The 12,118-nt window shown below is 33.4% G+C and overlaps 1 protein-coding gene across 1 annotated transcript in view; it reads left to right on the forward strand.

Moving 5' to 3' along the window:
• The window catches only part of LOC134807785 (formin-2-like), a 499,018-nt gene that overhangs the window by 374,391 nt on the left and 112,509 nt on the right, over nt 1-12,118 (forward strand). Inside the window, exon 6 of the mRNA XM_063788893.1 lies at nt 7,585-7,637. The gene's annotated coding sequence lies outside the window, so the exon portion shown is untranslated. The remainder of the gene's footprint in view (nt 1-7,584; nt 7,638-12,118) is intronic.

Here is a 12,118-nt window from a genome sequence, read left to right on the forward strand (position 1 = left end):
TCAGCATATAACATGACACAATTTTCTTCTATTCTTCCTGTGTGAAGTTGAATGTTGAGGATGTAGGATTGAAGAGAACATCACATTTCCAGTTGTTCCCTCCAAATCCTTTTAATATAAGCTGGCTATCAGGCCGAATTATGCTACATATCCTGGTTAACCCAAATGTCTATGTTAGTGAGGAAAGTTTTCTTACTTCATTAAAATTTGTGTTATGAATGCCTTCCACCACTAATGAATTTTGGCGAAAATTCTATAGTTGGGACATCAACTTAGCTTCTTTATTAAAACAATAATTAATACAACATATTTTGCCTGGCAAACATAAAATAGAAAAAAGTATAACCAATATTTTAGAAATGCATTAGGGAATCAGACACATAGAGAATTCTCAGTGTGATAGTTTGTAAATAGTTATTTTTGTGAGAACTTCCAAAGATTAATGCAAATCCATGAAAGATTAACGATGTTCTGATTTGTTTCAAAATCAGGAAATCTCAACAGTCCAACTTGTCAATCTGACTTTCTCTATACTCATATTCTAAGCCATTGAGTGTTTATGTGATTACCTTAAACTCATTTTGTTTGTGATGTACATATTAATCTGTAGCTGTTTGTATGAAACACCAGCTTTCAAGGGCCATTTTTTTTTTTCTTCCTTTAAGCCTGGTGTTTTGAGTACAGTACAAAAGAAGTGGAATGAAATTGTAGCTTATTCATGTATATGCATTCATTTCACATAGAGGTCTTCCTCTGAGATTGATCAAATCAAGTAAGAGAAAATTCTCTGTAGTCAGCAAAATACACAGTACATGTCTCTGTTTCTTGTCAAGCACCTCAGATCTGCATGTGAAGATGACTTAAAACCCTATTAATAGACTTCCAGAAAGAAAGAAAACAGCATGAGTAAAAAAATTGTAAATAATTGCCCATTTCTATAGCAAAGTTCAAACTTCTCTCTTGAAATGGTGAACCAACTCAAATAACATTAGGAAATGTCCTTGTTTTGGGAATAATTAATGGCCCTGTACTTTATTCAGTGTTTGCTATGTACAGTCATATAGGAAAATAAAATGTTAAAAGGTCAAAGGCTAAAGTTGCAGTAAAATGTGTACAGCAGATTTACTTGTGTTAAGTTTTTGTTTAGAGAAAGTGCTAATTTTTATTTCACATGTTATTTGTATTGTGCAGAACAAAGAAAAAATACATTTTTTAAATAATTAAGGAGCTCTAGTCCTTTTTTAGGGAAAAGCTTTAAGCTATGTCACACCTATTGGGGTATCTTTTATTTAATATACTCAAATGACTGTTAGTTTTACATTTCAAACTTTAAGGTGGGTAGGTATTAAAATAATGTTTATCACTAATGACCCATCAACAACAACAAAAATCCACGATACATAGTTATGCACAAATATTCCAAATTATTTAAATATAAATAGTATGCTAGAAAGTATTGTACAATGTAGGGAAAATATTAACATTATTGTTACCTCAACAGTTGATGATAGCAATTGACTAGTGAAATGGCTTGCCCAAACTGTGCTTTTTTTGAATGCAATTTCAGTAATATAGAAGTGCATATTCTAAGAAATATGGGAAAATGTATGAAATTGTTACATAAACTGCTTTGACTAAAGTAGAGATTGTGATGAAGTATAATCTCCTCAAGTAAACAGTTATTATGTTAAGAAAGGAGAAGTAATCACACAATTTAAATGTTTTGCTTTGGCAGTTCCACTCATATTTTCCAACCCTGCATTTCCCTAAGGTGATGCATTCCTGCTGGTCTGCAGCTTACAGAAACAGGCAAGGGGCCAGTACATACAGGAATCAAAATCTGCGTAGAAAATATTGCATTTTTAGAAAGCAGCTAAATGCACCTAGGTCCAATTTTGTTACTTTGACTGAAAGGACCATCAATGGAAATTAAGTTCAGATGAGACATATCAGTTGACTGGAAAGATTTCTGTGACATAAATCACACTGTGCAACAGATATCAGCCCAAGAACCGTCTTCTGAAACATGAAAGGAGAGAAAATTATTGCAGAACCCACAGGTTAAATTTCCACATAATTCTCTGGATGCTTGCGAAGCAGGCTAAGCATATTTCTCCAAACCTCTATACTGCGTTCTTGTCCTCAAGCCCTCAGTTCATAGTCTTTCAGCTCTGCATTAGATGGATGTCAAAATTTACTCACACTAAAGTAGTTAAGACATAACTATGAGATAATATCTGTATTAAAATATCTCCTTAAATATCTTATGCATCCCAAAAAATACATAAGAAAAAAAGTAAATGTGCATCCCAAATAATAGTTTTTCTTTCATTTCAGTACTTAACTGATTTTCTTTAGAATGTTTTGGGAATTTCATCCAGAACCTGGCATTTATGTTTTTAAATGATCTTAAGTGGTGGTAAAAATTGAGTCTTAAGGGTAGAATTTGATTCTTGAGAGCAGAATTGAACTTGTTGAAGCTTTGTGATGTTCTTCTGATTCACGAGGAAAGAAAAAAGAATGTTGATGATTTTATTTTGCATCTTAGAAACTAGTCCTAAAGGCAGTTCCCAAAGAAGTTTCCAAAAACATTTTGAGTAATCGAAACATTTGTGGAACAAGCCTATGGACTTCCTGTGTGACTGCTTGTAAAACAAGATGATATGCTTGTCTTAGAATTCTTTGGTGTTTTCAAATCTCTCTAACAGAAAATTTCCGTTGACCAGGTGTTGGGTTTATCACCTGGAAGATATGCTGATTCTCTGTTTGTTAAACTGTCATTCACATACACCACATGAGATTATATCTTTAACTTGTCAGGAAACTACTGAAGCATGTTATAGCTGCTTTAGTGGTAAAGAAAGAATTCGGTCAACAAAGTATTTTTTAAAAACTTATTCATTTTTAGCATGAAGTCAGACATCTTGAGTCCAAATTTCAATTCCATTCATTTCTGGGCAATTTACCTCAATGTTCTTGGCTTTATTTTCTTCATCTATAAAATGGGGATAATGATTACAACTGTCTCTGAAGATTGTGCTGACAGAAAATTAAATCATATGAAATATTCAATCTTGACATGTAAAAAGCATTTAATAAATATCAGATATGCTTGTTGCTTTTGTGGTGATACTTTCTAAATGACACAATTTAAAGCATTGTTCCTTCCACGTGGCTTTTAATTTTGGTAACATAATGCTTTTAGCTAAAAATGCATAAATTACATTCAGATTCGATAAAGGCTTCATGAAGAATTGAGAAATAAATTTGAGGCAGAATAGTAATTTCTATCAAGACTCTTAGATACTTGAGCCTGGCCTTTACTGAAACTCCTGCTATCATTTAATGTTTTGGTTATCGCCCATCTGAGAATCTCTCATGTAACTGAGGGTCACTCCTTCAAATCAATATGAAGAAGCACAATTCTAAAGCATTTTTTTTCACATTTTTTCAGGTTTAGAAATAAGTATCAATGTGACTTCTCTCTTAAAAAGGGCTTTTGAAATATACTGCTTTGTTAACAGAAATTTTTATTCATATTCTGATTTTAATTGGAAGAACTCAAAATATACCATATTTTTATTTAAAAGATAATTTTTATATTCATTAGATGTCATGAGTATTAAACAGTTTTAAACTGTCACATAAATTTGATATGAAATTTATAAATTAAGAAATGGAAGATAAACATCTAAACTTACAAGTTAACCAGATAAGTTGTTTCATCAATTTAGGCTTCTAGGCTTGATGGTGCCCAAGCTTTTCTGCTGTATCTTGGCTTTTGAAATGTAGATACAACCTAAATAGTTCCTGAAGGAATGTAAAGGGATTACATAGTCTTAAATTTTTTATTTTCTGATTTAGAAAGTATAAGGAGATATTTTTTCCTGGATAAACATGACTGATTTAAGGGGTGGGAAGAGATGGTTGAAATTTAAAATAATTGTGTAATGACGATGTTTTTGAAAATTATTGGCAGAAGTAGATTTTCTTGATAATTGCATGATGTAGTGATATCTGTGAATGATTACAAACACAGAATACAGGAATTTATTGTCTTAGCTTTGGTTTCCCAGAAAGTAGAGTCTGAAGCAGAGGGCTTAACTGGTGCTAATCTAATGGGGTGTGGGTGGGAGGTGATCCCAGGAAGAGAAGTAAGGGACAAAGAAGTGAACAAGAGAGGAGGGAGAGTTAAAATGATAATGCATTATTTAGTTAGCTACCCCCAAGTACAACTGAGAGCTAGATCCCACAGCAATATTCCCAAGAATCCACGGAAGCTGTGTCTCAAGACAATTCATCAGAGGAAAATAATGAATCATTTGTGAACCTGCTTCCTTCTCTCATTGGTCAAATGTTCACCTCAAGAGTGTAACAGTTTATTCCTGGTTCCCAGGGGAGAAAATGAAAAGTTTATGAAAACAGTCTGTGATAAAGCATGGTCAGGATATGCATGTGTGAAATGGCTGGGCCAAGAGACAGATGAGGCATTCATTTCTGAATTCTAAACATTCAGATGAAAAATTATCAACCATACTTATGCAAACCAGGAATCGCTCCTTGTTAATTTTTTAAAATGTAATTTATGTCACATTTTTTATGCCCAGTTTGAATTTTTTATGTACATATGATCTCTTCTAACCAGAATTATGGCTTTATGTAATAGAAACTCATCTGTAAAGGAGATTTATCATGAAGAACACAAATTTTAAGGATAAGCATATGAGGACTAGACAGGCAACTCCTCTATGCCACCAAGAACCAGGCACCTCTGTTCCCTGCTCCCACTTCCTACTGAAGACTATTCCAGGTCATTCCTCCTGACCAGTTTTTAGTCAAGAAAGACAAAGTAAAAGAAATAGCCCATGTGTTATGTATGTGTCCTGATAGACAAAACTGAGTTACATGAGATAACAAAGTATCTATTACATGAATCTATTATATATATAAAATTTAAAAATTAACATGATAAAATAAGCACTTCTAATCATACTGAAAGTGTATTTTGCTAAAGAGTTTAGTTCAAATATTAGTGGCTATGGAGAAATTTCCTGCAATTGAAATCACTTTAAAATTTATTTAGCATTCTACAATCAATCTACATAATTCACCAGATTAACAGAATAAAGGATAAAATATACAATTATCTCAATATATGCATAAAATGCACTTGATGAAACCCAATACCCATTCTTATTTTTAAAAATGTCAACAAACTAGAGGAAAATCTTTTATCTGGTGAAAACTGTCAATTTTTTTAAAGCTGCCGTTTTAACATCATACTTAAGAGTAAAATATTCAACATCTTCTCCATGAGTTTCAGAGCAGGGCAAGGATGTCCAATATTGCAATTTCTATTCAACACTTAACTGAGCATTTTAGCCATTGCAATGAGGCAAAACAAGAGAAAAGTTATGAGAAAATGACATAAAGTTGTCATTAATTTCAACTAACACAATTGTGTACATATAAAATCAAATGATATACAAACTATTGAATTTAAGTGAATTTTAGTAATTTCGCTAGAATCAAGGTCAATAAACAAAAGTGTGCAAATTTTTATAGACTAGCAAACACGTAATGAAGTTTTAAAATATCATTTACAATAGCACTGAAAAGCATTAAACTCTTAATGAATCAGTATAATGAAAGCTGTGCAAGTTCTTTACATTGAAAACCACAAAACATTGCTGAGAGAAATAAATAGCTATATAATGTTCTAGAATTAGAGACTCAATATTGCAGTTCTTTTATTTGAGCAAGATAGTGCAAATGCAATCAAACTTCCAGTAGAATTTTTGTGGAAATTGACAGGAAAATTGTACAATTTATGAGGAAATGCAAAGACTATAATAGTCAAGGCAATACTGAAGAAGAAAAAGCCATGGGAGTCACACTAGTATATATTAAGACTTTGTATGGAGCTACACTAATTACTACCATGTGGTATTTAAATAAGAGTAGAAAAATAAACCAATGGAATAGAATAAAAAGGTCATCAATAGATTGACAAATATACACATCTGTTTTACAACCAAGTTGCCACCGCAATTTAATGAGGAAAAAATGATTTTAAAATAAACAATACAAGGTTACAATTCTATTCCTAGATATGTAACCAAGAAAAATAAAGAATAATGCATACCATATGACTGTGTTTATAACAACTTTAAGAACAAGCAAAACTCATCTATGATTACAAATGTTAGACTGTCATTACATTTGTTGAGGGCAGGCCCTTTGACTAGAGAGGAGCAGGAGGGAACTTTCTGGTGATGGAACAGCTTTTCTATATTTTGACTGCATTTGGTTACATGGGGATATAGTTTGTCAAAAGTCATGGAACTGTGCCTGAAGATCTTAAGTTATACTTCATATAATGGTGCTGGATACAATGGATACTCATATCAGAAATGAACCTCAATATTTATTTCACACTACACACAAAATTAAGTTGAGAAGGGTCATACAAATAAAGATAAGGAGTTAAATAATACAATTTCTAAAAGTAAACATGGAAAAATATCTTCATGACCTTTGGGTCAGCCAATATTTCCTAAACAGGACATAGAAAGTACTATTTACTTAAAAAAAAGAAGTTGAGAAGTTAGATTTAATAAAAACGAAGAACCTTTCATTTAAAAAATCCTTGAATGAATAGAAAAACAATGCACCGAAGGTAGAAAATATTTGCCATACTTGTATCTGACCAAATATACTTGCATAAGTCCAGAATATGTAAATCCTATGAGTAATAAGGAAAAAGAAAGACAGCCCAAAAGAAAGTGGTAGGAACTTCTAAATGGCCAGCAAAGGTATAAAAAGTTGCTTGGCATAATTAGTTAAGAAATGTAAATTGAAACAAAAATATAATGTGACTAGACTCACACTAGAGTGTATAAGATTTTTTTAAAATCCCTGAAAATCCAAAGATTTGGTGAATGTATAGAGCAACTGGTACTCTCACGATTGTTGTGGGAGGATAAATTGGTATAGCAATTTTGAAAAACTGTTTGCCAATATCTGCTTAAACTAAATATGTATATAAATTATTATCCAGTTATTTTATTATTCAATAATATAATACTGCAATTATTATCTTGGCATAAGTTTTTTTTAGTACTTGGAAGATACTCTGTAGTTATCTTCTGATTCTGGTTTTCTTTCTTCAAACCTATAAATGTTTGTAATAAGACTCCTACTGCTCAATTTTGAAATTTGCCTAGTCTGTAGGCTGAAGTAATGACTTCATGTTTACTTTTTTTAATTACATAGAAATGAATCAGATATAATCTTTATTGTGTATGTTGCAAGGTGAGATGGGAATTCGCCAATCATATGCAACCCTAGTTAAAATAAAAAATCAACCACTGCCCAAAAGAGTCATGTAAAACATGTCAGTTTAAAATGATGACAGGAAAGTAAATTGATAATAACATTTTCTCCAAGCATTCAATTTATTCCTTGGCTTTTGAAATAAAATTCTGATAGTACACTGAAGAAAAGAATAAAATAGTTCAATAACAAAGCTAACTAAAAATAAACTTTTGTTAAAAGAAGGTAATACTTATTTTGTTTTTACAGGTTCAAGGAAAAGTTAGTGGAAGCCGTTATCCATGTCAACATTGAACCAGAAGGTAAATAATTTTATAATACATTAACATTTCACCTAGAGATTATTTTTATTGATTCCCCTAAGGATATATAATTATTGTTCAGTAGCTTTTAATGAAAGAAATTCAATTGCAAAATCAAAGTGTTTATATATATATATATATATATATATATATATATATATATATATATTTTTTTTTTTTAATGTTCTGGGATACACGTGCAGAACCTTGTTACATTGGTATACATGTGCCATGGTGGTTTGCTGCACCCATTATCCCATCGTCTACATTAGGTATTTCTCCTAATGCTATCCCTCCCCTTGCTTGCCACTTCCCAACAGGCCCCAGTGTGTGTTGTTCCCCTCCCTGTGCCCATATGTTCTCATTGTTCAACTCCCACTAATGAGTAAGAACATGTGGTGGTTGGTTTTCTGTTCTTGTATTAGTTTGCTGAGAATGATGGTTTCCAGCTTCATCCATGTCCCTGCAAAGGATGTGAACTCATTCTTTTTTATGGCTGCATAGTATTCCATGGTGTATATGTCCCACATTTTCTTTATCCAGTCTATCATTGATGCGCATTTGGGTTGGTTCCAAGTCTTTGGTATTGTGAATAGTGCTGTAATAAATATATGTGTGCATGTGTCTTTATAGTAGAATGATTTATAATCCTTTGGGTATATACCCAGTAATGGGATTGCTGGGTCAAATGGTATTTCTGGTTTTAGATCCTTGAGGTATTGCCACACTGCCTTCCACAATGGTTGAACTAATTTACACTCCCACCAACAGTGTAAAAGCATTCCTATTTCTCCACATCCTCTCCAGCAAAAAGTGTTTTTTATTGACTGTCAAATACCATAGACAGTGCCAGTCACAATTGAATTGCTAAAATTAAATGTAATTTTTTATAAAAAATAAGATATAAATTAAGATGTAGATGAAAAGTTTGGAGAGGTTTTGGAATAATTCATACTTCCACTAGGTTCTCTGCAGTGACTGTTTGGGAAACCAATGAGTTTCTTCTTTCTTTATTCTCCCTCTCTATTCATCTTCCCTTCACTCCTTGTCCTTTCTCCATTTTCTCATCATTTTTATAAGTCCAAGTAAGCAAAATTTCAGCCCTATTTCATGAAAATTGTCTCATGCAGCACTTCCCATTATTAAAATATGTTTATAAACCTTTAATACCATCCGTCAATTTATAGCAAATTCTCAAATAAGGAAGTGGTCCTATCTGATACTTTATTTGGATGTCAATCATTTGCAGTCTTAAACAAGTTTTCACATATATGCAATATTGAAAATGTCAGTTTGTCTCCCAGGCCAGCCTATACAATCCTATTTAATTCATAGCATAATTTCCAAATCTTATTTTACAATAAAATTTGGAAAAATAAATGTACTCTAACACTTCTAATAAAACAAAACAATAAAATACCAAAATACAATGATGATTTTTATTAAAAACATTGGAACTAGAGGAAATTAGATTTAATGGAACAGAGATAAGATAAATCTACAATTTAATAAACTCTCCTAGCATTTGTCAGGTACTCTGTATTTTACCTAGAATTCTTAGCCTTATAACACCCTGTAAAGTAGCTATTATTCCTGTTTTGCAGGTAAGTACTCTGAAGCTCAACAAGTTTAAGTAATTTATCTAGGGCCAAAAAACTGAAAAAAAGAATCCAAGGATGGGCCTAGCATGGTGGCTCACGCATGTAATCCCAGCACTTTTGGAGGCTGAGGTGGGTGGATCACCTGAGGTCAGCAGTTTGAGACCAGCCTGGTCAACAAGGTGAAATCCCATCTCTACTAAAAAACATACAAAACTTTGCTGAGTGTGCGGGCATGCACCTGTAATCCCAGTAACTTGGGAGGCTGAAGAATGGGAATCGCTTGAAGCCAAGAGGTGGAGGTTGCAGTGAGCCGAGATCCGGCCACTGCACTCCAGCCTGGGAAACAGAGTGAGACTCCTATCAAAATAATAATTAAAAAAAGAATCTGAGGATGAATTTTCTTAACCTGAGTATGATTAGCTTGAATTCTTTCTACCATCCCATGCTATGAGGAGTCCAGGTAGTTTCATTTCACTTTCAAAGATTTCACACTGAATATTCTTCACAGATTTCCTGACTAGGAAGGAACACTTGAAATGACTCTTTTTCAAATGCATTACTTTAAAACTGAAAAAACTAGGCAGGGTGTGGTGGCTCACGCCTGTAATCCCAGCACTTTGGGAGGCCGAGGCAGGAGGATCACCTGAGGTCAGGAGTTCGAGACGACCGTGGCCAACATGGTGAAATCCTGTCTCTACTGAAAATACAAAAAGTTAGCCAGGCAGGGTGGCGTGTGCCTGTAATCCCAGCTATGCAGGAGACTGAAGCAGGAGAATCGCTGGAACCCAGGAGGCAGAGGTTGCAGTGAGATGAGATCATGTCACTGCACTCCAGCCTGAATGACAGAGCGAGACTGTCTCAAAAAAAAAAAAAAAAAAAAAAAAAAAAAAGAAAAGAAAAGAAAAAGAAAAACCTGAGAAAACTAAGGCTGTACTTACAGGCAAGGCCAATCCCAAATTCTGTTTCTTTAGATTCTGGTGACTGCTTTCCTATTTCTAATGATAGTGACAAAATTAAGATTCTCATTATGTCTTGCCTAGATTATTGCAGTAGTTTCCTCATTTGTCTCTCTGGCTTCAGTTAATAATCCTATATACTTCTATTCGAGTAAACTTATCAAATATAAATGCTTGAATAGATTCATAACTGAGTGGTTCTTAGGTTGGGACCAGGAGTGAATTCAGCAAAGGAGACTAAAAGATGTAACTCTCAAGGTATTTAGTACATTATTAAGCATATTACAACTGACAAACCAAGCATAGATGATGAGTATCATGAAACAAAGATTAGGTTTCATGCAATTCTGTGCCCATTTGCTGTTTAAAATGAAGAAAACAAAAATTATTTGATTGCTTGCATTTTATTTCAGTAATTTTTCTTCATTACTATGCTAATTATTTTAACTTCTACTCTTTGAAATCCTCTTCCCAGCCAAGTTCTGAAAAAACTGAATAAAAAAGTGTCAGATGGAGGCCAAAACATCAACCTCCTTTCTAATAAAATGCAAGATGGAGGATGTGGCTTAGTATTAGGTAGATTTGCCATTTAGTTGGAGGCAGCCATAGACAGCCAAGGCCTCCCTACTCCCTAGCCTCACTAGTATTATAATTTTTCATCTCAAATTCCACTTTTTTGTTTCTTTTTATGGACCACATAGCAAAGGTTGCAACATTTATAGAAGTCCATTAAATAGCATCCCACTTCCTTGCCAGCTTTCTGAAAAATTGAAATAATATAAAAGGATTACCAATAGAAATCAGAATGTCAATTTTACTATTGACAAATGCTAAGTTGGAGGGCTTTGTTCCAGAACCAAATGGGCTTACTGAATATGCTCAAAAATTAGGTGGATTTACCAACTGTCCTAGTCTGTTTGTACTACTGTAACATAATACCATAAATTTATAATTTATAAAGAGCAGAAGTTTATTTCTCACAGTTCTGAAGGCTGGGAAGTTGAAGATCAAGGCACCAGCATCTGGTAAGGGCCTTCTTGTTGCTTCTTCAAATGGCAGAAGGACAAAAGGGACAAATGCTCGTTCCTCATATGGCAAAAGAGTAAGAGAAAATTAACCCAATGCTTTGTGGTTTCTTTTATAAGGGACTTAAACACTACTTATGAGAGAGGAGCCCTCATGGTTTAACCACCTCTTAAAGACTCCACCTCTTAACATAAGCATACCTCATTTTGTTGCATTTTGCAGATATTGTGTTTTTTACAAATTAGAGGTTTGTGGCAACCCTGCATTGAGGAACTTTGTCAGTACCATTTTTTCTAATGGCATATGCTCATTTTGTGTCTCTGTGTCACATTTGGGTAATTCTTGCAATATTTCAAATTTTTTTATTATTCTGTTTCTTTTATGGTGATCTGTGATTAGCAATCTTTGATGTTACTATTGTAACTATTTTGCACTCCATGCACCTGCCTGTATAACACAGTGAACTTAATCCATAGATGTATGTGTTCTGACTGCTTTACCGACTGGATGTTTCCCCATTTCTCTTTCTGTCCCTGGGCCTCCCTATTCCCTGAGATGCAACAATAATGAAATTAGGCCAATTAATAACCCTACAATGGCTTCTAAACATTCAAGTGGAAGGAAGAGTTGCACATTTCTCACTTTAAATCAAAAGCTAGAAATGATAAAGCTTAGTGAGAAAGACATGTCAAAAGCTAAGATAAACTAGGCCTCTTGCTCCAGACAGCCAAATTTTGAATTCAGAGGAAAAGTTTTTGAAGGAAATTAAAAGTACTACTTTAATCAACATAATACAAATGATAAGAAAGCAAAACAGCCTTATTGCTAATACGGAGAAAATTTTAGTGGTCTGAATAGAATATCAAACTAGCCAAAACACTCCTGTAAGCCAAAACCT

The sequence above is a fragment of the Pan troglodytes genome, chromosome 12 (genome assembly GCF_028858775.2).
Source record: "Pan troglodytes isolate AG18354 chromosome 12, NHGRI_mPanTro3-v2.0_pri, whole genome shotgun sequence".
In the NCBI taxonomy this organism is placed as follows: Eukaryota; Metazoa; Chordata; class Mammalia; order Primates; family Hominidae; genus Pan; species Pan troglodytes.